The following is a 14,358-nucleotide window of genomic DNA, read 5'->3' on the forward strand; positions in this document are numbered from 1 at the left end:
GTTGCTCCGCCGACGTACTCCTTCCTCCTATATATACCTACATACCCCCAAACAATCAAATACGGAGCCAAAACCCTAATTCCACTTCCGCAACTTTCTGTATCCATGAGATCCCATCTTGGGGCCTGTTCCGGAGCTCCGCCGGAGGGGGCATCGATCATGGAGGGCTTCTACATCAACACCATATCCCCTCCGATGAAGTGTGAGTAGTTCACCTCAGACCTATGGGCCAATAGTTAGTAGCTAGATGGCTTCTTCTCTCTTTTTGGATCTCAATACAATATTCTCCCCCTCTCTTGTGGAGATCTATTCGATGTAATCTTCTTTTTGCGGTGTGTTTGCTGAGACCGATGAATTGTGGGTTTATGATCAAGTCTATCTATGAACAATATTTGAATCTTCTCTGAATTCTTTTATGTATGATTGGTTATCTTTGCAAGTCTCTTCGAATTATCGATTTGGTTTGGCCTACTAGATTGATCTTTCTTACAATGGGAGAAGTTCTTAGCTTTGGGTTCAATCTTGAGGTGTCCTTTCCCAATGACAGTAGGGGCAGCAAGGCACGTATTGTATTGTTGCCCTCGAGGATAACAAGATGGGGTTTTCATCATATTGCATGAGTTTATCCCTCTACATCATGTCATCTTGCTTAAGGAGTTACTCTATTTTCGTTAAATTAATACTCTAGATGCATGCTGGATAGCGGTCGATGAGTGGAGTAATAGTAGTAGATGCAGGCAGGAGTCGGTCTACTTGTCTCAGATGTGATGCCTATATACATGATCATACCTAGATATTCTCATAACTATGCTCAATTCTATCAATTGCTCAACAGTAATTTGTTCACCCACCATAGAATACTTATGCTCTCGAGAGAAGCCACTAGGGAAACCTATGGCCCCCAGGTCTATCTTCATCATATTAATCTTCCAATACTTAGTTATTTCCTTTGATTTTTTACTTTGCTTTATTTTACTTTGCATCTTTATCACAAAAATATTATCTTATCATATCTATTAGATCTCACTCTTGTAAGTGGCCGTGTTGGGATTGACAACCCCTTATCGCATTAGTTGCGAGGATTTATTTGTTTTGTGCAGGTGCGAGGGACTCGCGCGTAGCCTCCTACTGGATTGATACCTTGGTTCTCAAAAACTGAGGGAAATACTTGCGCTACTTTGCTGCATCATCCCTTCCTCTTCGAGGAAAACCAATGCAGTCCTCAAGAGGTAGCAAGAAGGATTTCTGGCGCCATTGCCGGGAGTCTACGCAAAAGTCAATATACCAAGTACCCATCACAATCCTTATCTCACGCATTACATTATTTGCCATTTGCCTCTCGTTTTGCTCTCCCCCACTTCACCCTTGCCGTTTTATTCGCCCTTCTTCTGTTCGTCTTTCCATTTGCTTTGATGTCTTACTTTGCTCATTTTGCTAGTTTGGTTGGAATAATTGTTTATTTATTACTAAACAGAGAACCTAAGATCTATGGATCCGCATCCGCTTGCTAATCTTTTTAAGAGATCCAATTATAATGAACCAATTGCTAGTGAGTTTTGTGCACTAGATTATCTTTATGAAGTTTTGCTTAAAATTCGTGAATTTGAAAATTGTGATAAAGTACCTTACGGAGTGATTCCCGATGGATCTTTGAATAAAAAGCATGATTGCAATGATGATAGTATAAATTCTATTGATATAAATTGTGCTAATAATATGCAAAACCCTAAGCTTGGGGATGCTAGTTTTGCTATGACCTCTACTTGTTGCAATGATCATGATTGGGGTGATTCTTCTTGTGATCTTGAAAATTTATTTAAGCCCCATGATGAATATGAGATTGATAGCAGTGTTTGCAATATTATTGAAAGTGGGTTTGGAGAGGTCATGACTTTAGTTAATGTTAATCCCACTATTTTGGAAGAGTGTCAACTTTGCATGCATGTGGATCGTGTTGAAAATATTTTGTGTGATAGCTATTATATTGAATTTTCTTATGATCCTACATGTAATTATTATGAGAGAGGAAAATATGGTGGTATAAATTTTCATGTTACTAATTTACCTCTCGTTATGTTGAGATTACTATTGTTTCGTTCCTCTTCCGTGCATATGCTAGTTTTTGCTTGCCATGATAATCTGTTTGCCTATAAGATGCCTATGCATAGGAAGTATGTTAGACTTAGATGTGTTTGTCACATGTTTTATGATGCTCTCTTTGTGCTTCAATTCTTGTCTTTCATGTGAGCATCATTAAAATTATCAATGCCTAGCTAAAAAGGCTTTAAAGAAAAGCGCTTATTGGGAGACAACCCAATATTTTTCCTTTCTGTTATTTAATAAATAATTTATCTAGCCTCTGTTTGGTGTGTTTTTTTGTGTTTAATTAGTGTCTGTGCCAAGTAGAACCGTTGGGAAGACTTGGGGAAAGTCTTGTTACACTTGCTGTAAAAAACTGAAACTTTAGCGCTCACGAGAACTGCTGCCATTTTTATTTGGAAAGTGATATTTAGTTAATTATTTTTTCAGATGATTAATAGATAAATTCCTCACGTCCAGAAATTTATTTTAGAATTTTTGGGGTTCCAGATCTTGCGCTAGCTACAGATTACTACAGACTGTTCTGTTTTTGACAGATTCTGTTTTTCGTGTGTTGTTTGCTTATTTTGATGAATCTATGGCTAGTAAAATAGTTTATAAACCATAGAGAAGTTGGAATACAGTAGGTTTAACACCAATATAAATAAATAATGAGTTCATTACAGTACCTTGAACTGGTCTTTTGTTTTCTTTCGCTAACGGAGCTCACGAGATTTTCTACTTTGAGTTTTGTGTTGTGAAGTTTCCAAGTTTTGGGTAAAGATTTGATGGATTATGGAACAAGGAGTGGCAAGATCCTAAGCTTGGGTATGCCCATGGCACCCCCAAGATAATATAAGGATGCCTAAAAGCCAAAGCTTGGGGATGCCACGGAAGGCATCCCCTCTTTCGTCTACTTCTATCGGTAACTTTACTTGGAGCTATATTTTTATTCACCACATGATATGTGTTTTGCTTGGAGCGTCTTGTATGATTTGAGTCTTTACTTTTTAGTTTACCACAATCATCCTTGCTGTCATACCTTTTGAGAGAGCCATACATGATTTGTTATTTGTTAGAATACTCTATGTGCTTCGCTTATATCTTTTGAGTTATATAGTTTTGCTCTAGTACTTCACTTATATCTTTTAGAGCATGGTGGTGGATTTGTTTTATAGAAACTATTGATCTCTCATGCTTCACTTACATTATTTTGAGAGTCTTAAATAGCATGGTAATTTACTTAAAATCCTAATATGCTAGGTATTCAAGATTAGTAAAATTTTCTTATGAGTGTTTTGAATACTAAGAGAAGTTTGATGCTTGATGATTGTTTTGAGATATGGAGGTAATAATATCAAAGTCGTGCTAATTGAGTAGTTGTGAAATTGAGAAATGCTTGTGTTGAAGTTTGCAAGTCCCGTAGCATGCACATATGGTAAACGTTATGTAACAAATTTGAAACATGAGGTGTTATTTGATTGTCCTCCTTATGAGTGGCGGTCGGGGACGAGCAATGGTCTTTTACTACCAATCTATCCCCCTAGGAGCATGCGCGTAGTGCCGAGTTTTTTGATGACTTGTAGATTTTGCAATAAGTATGTGAGTTCTTTATGACTAATGTTGAGTCCATGGATTATACGCACTCTCACCCTTCCATCCTTGCTAGCCTCTTCGGTACCGTGCATTGCCCTTTCTCACATTGAGAGTTGGCGCAAACTTCACCGGTGCATCTAGACCCCGTGATATGATACGCTCTTTCACACATAAACCTCCTTATATCTTCCTCAAAACAGCCACCATACCTACCTATTATGGCATTTCCATAGCCATTCTGAGATATATTGCCATGCAACCTTCCACCGTTCCGTTTATTATGACACATTCATTATGTCATATTGCTTAGCATGATCATGTAGTTGAGATAGTATTTGTGGCAAAGCCATCGTTCATAATTCTTTCATACATGTCACTCTTGGTCCATTGCATATCCCGGTACACCGCCGGAGGCATTCATATAGAGTCATCTTTTGTTCTAGTATCGAGTTGTAATCATTGAGTTGTAAATAAATAGAAGTGTGATGATCATCATTTTCTAGAGCATTGTCCCAAGTGAGGAATTATATAAAAAAAGAAAGGCCATATAAAAAAAAGGAGAAAGGACAAATAAAAAAATGAGAGAAAAAGAGAGAAGGGACAATGTTACTATCCTTTGCCACACTTGTGCTTCAAAGTAGCACCGTAATATTCATGTTAGAGAGTCTCTTGTTTTATCACTTCCATATACTAGTGGGAATTTTCATTATAGAACTTGTCTTGTATATTCCAACAATGGGCCTCCTCAAGTGCCCTACGTATTCGTGAGCAAGCAAGTTGGATGCACACCCACTTAGTTTCTTTTGTTGAGCTTTCATACAATTATAGCTCTAGTGCATCTGTTGCATGGCAATCCCTACTCCTTGCATTAACATCAATCGATGGGCATCTCCATAGCCCATTGATTAGCCTTGCTGATGTGAGACTTTCTCCTTTTTGTCTTCTCCACATAACCCCCCTCATTATATTCTATTCCACCCATAGTGCTATGTCCATGGCTCGCGCTCATATATTGCGTGAAAGTTTATAGGTTTGAGATTACTAAAGTATGAAACAATTGCTTGGCTTGTCATCGGGGTTGTGCATGATGAGAGCATTCTTGTGTGACGAAAATGGAGCATGACTAAACTATATGATTTTGTAGGGATGAACTTTCTTTGGCCATGTTATTTTGGGAAGACATAATTGCTTTGTTAGTATGCTTGAAGTATTATTATTTCTATGTCAATATGAACTTTTGTCTTGAATCTTTCGGATCTGAATATTCATACCACAATTAAGAAGAATTACACTAAAATTATGCCAAGTAGCACTCCACATCAAAAATTCTGTTTTTATCATTTACCTACTCGAGGACGAGCAGGAATTAAGCTTGGGGATGCTTGATACGTCTCCAACGTATCTATAATTTTTGATTGCTCCATGCTATATTATCTACTGTTTTGGACATTATTGGGCTTTATTATCCACTTTTATATTATTTTTGGGACTAACCTATTAACCGGAGGCCCAGCCCAGAATTGCTGTTTTTTGCCTGTTTTAGGGTTTCGAAGAAAAGGAATATCAAACAGAGTCCAAATGGAATGCAACCTTCGGGAACGTTATTTTCTCAACGAACAAGACCTAGGAGACTTGGACCCTGCGTCAAGACACAAAAGAGGAGGCCACGAGGTAGGGGGGCATGCCTACCCCCCCCCCCCAGGCGCGCCCTAAACCCTCGTGGGCCCCATGTTGCTCCACCGACGTACTCCTTCCTCCTATATATACCTACGTACCCCCAAACGATCAGATACAGAGCCAAAACCCTAATTCCACCACCGCAACTTTCTGTATCCACGAGATCCCATCTTGGGGCCCGTTCCGGAGCTCCGCCGGAGGGGGCATCGATCATGGAGGGCTTCTACATCAACACCATAGCCCCTCCGATGAAGTGTGAGTAGTTCACCTCAGACCTATGGGCCAATAGTTAGTAGCTAGATGGCTTCTTCTCTCTTTTTGGATCTCAATACAATATTCTCCCCCTCTCTTGTGGAGATCTATTCGATGTAATCTTCTTTTTGCGGTGTGTTTGTTGAGACCGATGAATTGTGGGTTTATGATCAAGTCTATCTATGAACAATATTTGAATCTTCTCTGAATTCTTTTATGTATGATTGGTTATCTTTTCAAGTCTCTTCGAATTATCAGTTTGGTTTGGCCTACTAGATTGATCTTTCTTGCAATGGGAGAAGTGCTTAGCTTTGGGTTCAATGTTGCGGTGTCATTTCCCAGTGACAGTAGGGGCAGCAAGGCACGTATTGTATTGTTGCCATCGATGATAACAAGATGGGGTTTTCATCATATTGCATGAGTTTATCCCTCTACATCATGTCATCTTGCTTAAGGCGTTACTCTGTTTTCATTAACTTAATACTCTAGATGCATGCTGGATAGCGGTCGATGAGTGGAGTAATAGTAGTAGATGCAGGCAGGAGTCGGTCTACTAGTCTCGGACGTGATGCCTATATACATGATCATACCTAGATATTCTCATAACTATGCTCAATTCTGTCAATTGCTCAACAGTAATTTGTTCACCCACCGTAGAATACTTATGCTCTTGAGAGAAGCCACTAGTGAAACCTATGGCCCCCGGGTCTATCTTCATAATATTAATCTTCCAATACTTAGTTATTTCCTTTGCTTTTTTACTTTTCTTTTATTCTACTTTGCATATTTATCACAAAAATACCAAAAATATTATCTTATCATATCTATTAGATCTCACTCTCGTAAGTGGCCGTGTAGGGATTGACAACCCCTTATCGCGTTGGTTGCGAGGATTTATTTGTTTTGTGCAGGTGCGAGGGACTCGCGCGTAGCCTCCTACTGGATTGATACCTGGGTTCTCTAAAATTGAGGGAAATACTTATGCTACTTTGCTGCATCATCCCTTCCTCTTCAGGGAAAACCAACGCAGTGCTCAAGAGGTAGCACGATCCATTTATGGACTGGTGCAAGCCTCTCGGAGTTGGAATATACGCTTTGATAGTGTGATCAAAGCATATAGTTTTATATAGACTTTTGAAGAAGCCTGTATTTACAAGAAAGTGAGTGGGAGCTCTGGAGCATTTCTGATATTATATGTAGATGACACATTGTTGATCGGAAATGATACTGAATTTCTGAATAGCATAAAAGGATACTTGAATAAGAATTTTTCAATAAAAGACCTCGGTGAAGCTGCTTATATATTGGGCATCAAGATCTATAGAGATAGATCAAGACGCTTAACTGGACTTTCACAAAGCACATACCTTGATAAAGTTTTGAAGAAGTTCAAAATGGATCAAGCAAATAAAGGGTTCTTGCCTGTATTACAAGGTGTGAAGTTGAGTCAGACTCAATGCCCGACCACTGCAGAAGATAGAGAGAAAATGAAAGGTGTTCCCTATGCTTCAGCCATAGGCTCTATCATGTATTCAATGATGTGTACCAGACCTGATGTGTGCCTTGCTATCATCTTAGCAGGGAGGTACCAAAGTAATCCAGGAGTGGATCACTGGACATCAGTCAAGAACATCCTGAAATACCTAAAAATTACTAAGGAAATGTTTCTCATATATGGAGGTGACAAAGAGCTCATCGTAAATGGTTACGTCGATGCAAGATTTTACATTGATTCGGATGAATCTAAGTCACAAACTGGATACGTGTTTTTATTAAATGGTGGAGCTGTCAGTTGGTGCAGTTCCAAGCAGAGCGTCATGGCGGGATCTACATGTGAAGCGGAGTACATAGCTACTTTAGAAGCAGTGAATGAAGGATTCTGGATGAAGGAGTTCATATCCGATCTAGGTGTCATACCTGGTGCATCGGGTCCAATGAAAATCTTTTGTGACAATACTGGTGCAATTGCCTTGGCAAAGGAATCCAGAATTCACAAGAGAACCAAGCACACCAAGAGACGCTTCAATTCCATCCACGATCAAGTCAAGGAGGGAGACATAGAGATTTACAAGATACATACGGATCTGAATGTTGCGGACCCGTTGACTAAGCCTCTCTCATGAGAAAACATGATCAGCACCAAGACTCCATGGGTGTTAGAATGATTACAATGTAATCTAGATTATTGACTCTAGTGCCAGTGGGAGACAGAAGGAAATATGCCCTAGATGCAACAATAAAGTGGTTATTTATATTTCCTTATATCATGATAAATGTTTATTATTCATGCTAGAATTGTATTAACCAGAAACTTAGTACATGTGTGAATACATAGACGAATAGAATGTCACTACTATGCCTCTACTTAACTAGCTCATTGAATCAATGATGGATATGTTTCCTAACCATAGACATGAGTTGTCATTTGATTAACGGGATCACATCATTAGAGAATGATGTGATTGACTTTACCCATTTGTTAGCTTAGCACGATGATTGTTTAGTTCGTTGCTATTGCTTTCTCCATAACTTATACATGTTCCTATGACTATGACATCATGCAACTCCCGAATACCGGAGGAACACTTTGTGTGCTACCAAACGTCACAACGTAACCACCGTAACCAAGTCACCTCTGCCGTCAAAAGAGCCATAGCTCGCAACTTAGCCTCTGCACTCGAACAGGAAACTGCGGTCTGTTTCTTCGTCTTCCAGGCAATGAGAGAACCACGAAGGAAAACACAGTAAGCAGAAAGTGAATGGTGATCCGAGGGATCACTAGCCCACGTAGCATCCGAAAAGGCCTGAAGTTGTAATGAACTGGAGCGAGGAAAGAACAAACGGTGAGAGATCGTGCCAAGAAGATATCGGAGAACACGAAGAAGGTGACTGTAGTGGACTATAGTGGGAGCAGAGACAAACTGACTCAAAATATGGACTGGATAAGAGATATCCGGACGAGTGACAGCTAGATAGACAAGACTCCCAATGAGATGACGATAACGTGTCGGATCAGACAAGGGGTCACCATCAGTATCACGGATGTGAACATTGAGCTCCATGGGAGTCTCAACAATGCGCTCATCAGTAAGCGCAGCACGAGCAAGAAGATCATGTATATACTTTTCCTGGGAAATAAAAAAGGCATCAGAGGTTGATGAGACTTCTATCCCAAGAAAGTATCGAAGAGGGCCAAGATCAGACATAAGAAACTGCTCACTAAGACGGGCCTTCACAAAGGCAATATACTCGGGGTCGTCACCAGTGATGATCATGTCATCGACATAGAGAAGAAGAAGAGTCCGACCACGAGCTGAAAGGTGGACAAACAGCGCTGGATCATGAGCACTTGCTGAAAACCCAGCGGCAGTCACCACAGAGGCAAAATGCTCAAACCAGGTGCGAGGGGCCTGCTTAAGGCCATAGAGAGAGCGACGAAGACGGCAGACCATGCCATCAGGAACTGAATACCCCGGTGGAGGCTGCATGAAAACCTCCTCATGCAGCTCACCATTAAGAAAGGCATTCTTAACATCAAGCTGAGACACAGACCAATGACGAACAGAGCCACGGCAAGAAGTGTGTGAATAGTGGTCATATGGGCCACATGAGCAAAAGTCTCGTCGTAATCACGACCATGCTCCTGCTGAAAGCCACGAGCCACAAGGCGAGCTTTGTAGAACTCAAGAGATCCATCAGAGCGAGTCTTAACCTTGTAGACCCACTTACAAGTGATTGGATGAACACCGGGAGGAAGAGAAACAAGGTCCCACGTGCCGGTGCGCTCAAGAGCAGCAAGCTCCTCTGCCATCGCAAACTGCCATTCAGGATGAACAATAGCTTGACGATAAGTAGTCGGCTCGAGAACAGCAGCACCAGCGCTTGGAAAACCAAGACGATCAACAGGCGGAAGTGTACAAGGACGTAAGCCATAAGTAGGCTGAGAGGAGGAAGATGGCACATCAGTAGACGCGTCAGTAGACGCATCAGTAGACGCATCCACAGGACGCGAACGACGAGTATAATACTGATGAAAAGATGGAAAAATACGAGGAGGAATCACCGAGGTAGACTCAGGGGATGGAGATGAAGAAGTCACCGGGGATGAAGGTGGATAATCCGGTGACATGCGAGGTGAGGAAACCATGGGCGATGGTGAGGGTGAATCTATGATAGGCGGAGAACCAGGGGTAGCACTACAGATAGACAAGGGCTGAGGGGGAGTGATAGGTGTGTCGGGAAAAGTGAGGAAAGATATATCCTCCACTGAAAAGGTCGAGGAAGATGGGCGCGGATAGAAGGGATGAGACTCATCAAAAGTCACATCCCGAGAAATACGCATCCGATGACCGATAGGATCCCAACAACAATAGCCCTTATGCTCATCACTATAGCCTAAGAAGACACACTCAACAGACTGAGCGGACAGTTTGGTGCATTCACGAGGGGCTAGAAGAACATAGTAAACACAACCAAACATACAAAGCGTCGAGTAATCAGAAGAACGATCAGAGAGACATTCGAAAGGAACACCACCCTGCAGAGCAGTGGACAACTGAAGGTTGATGAGATAGGTGGAAGTGGAGACAGCCTCAGCCCAAAAGTGAGGCGGAAGAGAGGCGGCGATCATCAATGCACGAGCTGTCTCAAGAAGGTGACGATGCTTGCACTCAGCCACGCCATTCTGAGCATGAGCACCAGGACAAGAGAACTGAGCAAGAGTACCCTTCTCGGCAAGAAACCCACGCAACATCTTGGAGATATACTCTCCAGCAGAGTCAGCACGGAACACACGAATAGGCATAGAAAACTGAGTGTGAACCATGGCAGCAAAACGATTATAGATAGACAGGACCTCACTATGAGAAGACATAAAATATATCCATGTGTATCGAGAGAAATCGTCTATAAAGATAATATAGTAGCGATGACCTCCTTTCGAGGCAAAGGGAGCTGGACCCCAAACATCAGAGTGAACAAGGTCGAAGGGACGCTGAGACACAGTCTTGCTATGAGGATAAGGTAACTGGATCTGTTTACCGAGACGACAACCCTGACAGTCTAAAGACACACCGCCGGAGACGGATCCAAGAAGACCGCGTCGAACTAAAGAGGAGAGACGAGAGCCACACAAATGACCAAGGCGATGATGCCACTGCTGAAAAGAGCTGGTAGACAAGGCAATAGAGGCGGAGTGACTAGCGGTGGTAGTAGTGGAGGGAAGATGAAGCCGGTCAAGCTCCCAGAGGCCCTGGGAGTCACGGTGCCGGGGGCTAGCACCAAGAAGAGCACCGGTATGACGGTCTACAACAGAGCAAGAGTCGAAGTCGAGAATGACCCGACAAACAGAGTCAACAATCTGACCACCGGACATGAGCTGCATGGTTAGTCGAGGAACATGAGCAATATCAGGAACATGAAAAGATGAAGTGCTAAGAATGCCTCGACCAGTAACAGGAAGAGATGTACCATCAGCAGTAAGAACATGAGTAGGAGAATCAAGAGGTCGAGCAGAGGACAGAGTAGATGAATCATGAGTCATATGAAAAGATGCACCAGTATCAAGAATCCATGGAGATGTACCTGCTTGTGTAGAAGGTGATCTCACAATGCCAGAAGAGTCAGTAGCAGAACCAGCGAAACCTACCGATGGAGAACCAGAAGTTGGAGCTAACAGGCCTCGAAGTCGCACAAGCTCCTGCTTGGTCAGGGACTCAACTGAAGAGGTCGTCGTAGAGGGACCCGACAATAGTGAGTCAGATGCAATCAGCATGTGAAGTCGCGCAATCTCCTCCTGAGTGAAGTACACAGCTGAAGTAGTTAACGTAGTAGCACTCGCAGAGCAGCGGTCACCACCGCCTATGGAAGCCGCTACATGTGGCAGTGTAGCATGACCAGTAGCATCTGCAAAGGCCAGTGGAGGAGACGAGGCCGTATTGTCCGCAAAGGCCGGTGGGGGAGACGAGGCCGTACGTAGACAAGCATCAAGCGCCAAAGGAAGACGCGTGTGCGAGGCACAGTTGATGGAGTCATATGCACCAGCACAGCCGGTGAAAGTCGCGAAAGGAGTCGGTGTAGAGCAACAATCACTATGTGCGAAAGTCGAAGGAGGAGCCGCAAAAAAATGACCAGCACAATCTGGGGAAGATGTCGACGAAGACAACGTCACGAACGGACGAGCACCAAGCACCAAGAGACGATGCATATGCACGACGGGACCAGTATAAGAAACACCGTCGATAGGCAACTGGGAGCAATGCAAAGACATTGTGCTGAACAACGACACTTTTTTAGAACTCAATCAGCCTGACGCACCAGAAGTACAGAACCACCTCGCGTGTGCACACCAGCCGATGGGTGTACAATAGCCAAGTAGCCACCAGCAGGACGGCCCAAAACCGTGGCCCAAAGCAGCCTCAAACAGATGGCAGCGGCCACGCACAGATCTCAGCGGTGGCAGACGAACGGCGGCCGGACGGTGACGGAGGCAGACAGCGGCCGAAGGATGCGGGCGTCACCCACGCACGGGTCCTTCCCAAGACAAGCAGTGGCGTACTGCAGTGGCTCGATATCAGCGGTAGGGGGCGGACGGAGAAGTCCTTCGATCGCGCCAGTAACGGGCGGAGGAGTCCTGCGGTGCTCGGGCTCGATTTGTAGTCAACACGAAGGAGTCCGCCTGCTCGATCTGAGTGCTCGAGGCGGGCGAATTGGATCCGGACGAGGCGGACTGACCGAGATAGGAGGGAGAGAAAACGCGGCGGCGACAGAAACAGCGACAGCCGGCAAGAAGAACATGGCGACGCGGGGAGAGGATCAAGCACGAGTTGTGCGTGCTAAAAAAACCTAAGCTCTAATATCATGTTAGGAATATGCAACTTGTATTCCCATGGCGCCATAGGCCGGTATATATACATGTACAGGTGCAGGAAATATGCAGAAAACCCCTTATACAATGGGGTAAAGACAAAAGGCTACATGGCTATATATACTACTCTAACAACCGGGTGATTATAAAGGTGCTCTACATGTGTCTCTGATGGTGTTTGTTGAGTTGGCATAGATTGAGATTAGTATTTGTCACTCCAATTGTTGGAGAGGTATCTCTGGGCCCTCTCGTTAATGCACATCAATATAAGCCTTGCAAGCAATATGACTAATGAGTTAGTTGTAGGATGATGCATTATGGAACGAGTAAAGAGACTTGCCGGTAACGAGATTGAACTAGGTATTGAGTATCGAATCTCGGGCAAGTAACATACCGATGACAAAGGGAACGATGTATGTTGTTATGCGGTTTGACCGATAAAGATCTTCGTAGAATATGTGGGAGCCAATATGAACATCCAGGTTCCGCTATTGGTTATTGACCAGAGACGTGTCTCGGTCATGTCTGCATAGTTCTTGAACCCGTAGGGTCCGCACGCTTAACGTTCGGTGACCATCGGTATTATGAGTTTATGTGTTTTGATGTAACAAAGGTAGTTCGGAGTCCCGGATGTGATCACGGACATGACGAGGTGTTTCGAAATGGTCGAGACATAAAGATTGATATATTGGATGACTATGTTTGGACATCAGAAAGGTTTCGAGGGAGTTCGGGCATATACCGAAGTACCGGGGGGTTACCGGAACCCCCCGGGGAGTCAATGAGCCTTAATGGGCCATAGTGGAAAGGATGAGGAGGCGGCAAAGGTGGGGGCGCCCCCCCCCCCAAGCCCAATCCGAAATGGAGGGGGGGCCTTTCCTTCTCTCCTTCTCCCCCTTCCTTCCCTCTCCTACTCCAACTAGGGAAGGGGGAATCCTACTCCCACCGGGAGTAGGACTCCCCCTTGGGCGCGCCTAGGAGGCCGGCCCTCTCCCCCTCCTCCACCCCTTTATATACGGGGGGAGTGGGCACCTCATGGACACACAAGTTGATCATTGATCTCTTAGCCGTGTGCGGTGCCCCCCTCCACCATAATCCACCTCGGTCATATCGTAGCGGTGCTTAGGCGAAGCCCTGTTCTGGTAGCATGATCATCACCGTCATCACGCCGTCGTGCTAACAAAGCTCTCCCTCGACACTCTGCTAGATCGTGAGTTCGTGGGATGTCACCGAGCTGAACGTGTGCAGATCGCAGAGGTGTCGTACTTTCGGTACTAGGATCGGTCAATCGTGAAGACGTACGACTACATCAACCGCGTTGTCATAACGCTTCCGCTTACGGTCTACGAGGTTATGTAGACAGCACTCTCCCCTCTCGTTGATATGCATCACCATGATCTTGCGTGTGCGCAGGAAAAAAATTTGAAATTACTACGTTCCCCGACACTCACATGTTCTAGTACTGAGCGACCTTCCCTATGGGTGTTGGTAGGGTCGCTATTGTGGACTTTATGGAATGTTAATAAGTTGGTGATTGAGCACATTATCCCGCTTCGTCTGACTGACGCCATATACAAACTGTGCGGCTTTCTACAGCTCTGGAGGTCGCTTAGCAAGCGCCGGGTCCGCCTCTCCATTGACAGGATGATCGTTGCGCTCCGCTCCTCCGCATCCAGACTTGCTCTGCTGCTCCCGCCGCCACTTTCGTCGCCTCCGCCGGAGCCAGATTAGCTTATGTTTTTTGCTTTTGTGGCTTGTCGTGCTAGTTGATCCCCCAACAAGACTTTTGTCTCTCATACTGTTGTGTGTGTGTGTGCGCGCACGTGCGTGTGGTCAGCTGAACGAAAGACTTGCTACCGTTTCTTTATGTCGTGGTCGGTGCTTTATAA

The sequence above is a fragment of the Triticum dicoccoides genome, chromosome 2A (genome assembly GCF_002162155.2).
Source record: "Triticum dicoccoides isolate Atlit2015 ecotype Zavitan chromosome 2A, WEW_v2.0, whole genome shotgun sequence".
Lineage (NCBI taxonomy): Eukaryota > Viridiplantae > Streptophyta > Magnoliopsida > Poales > Poaceae > Triticum > Triticum dicoccoides.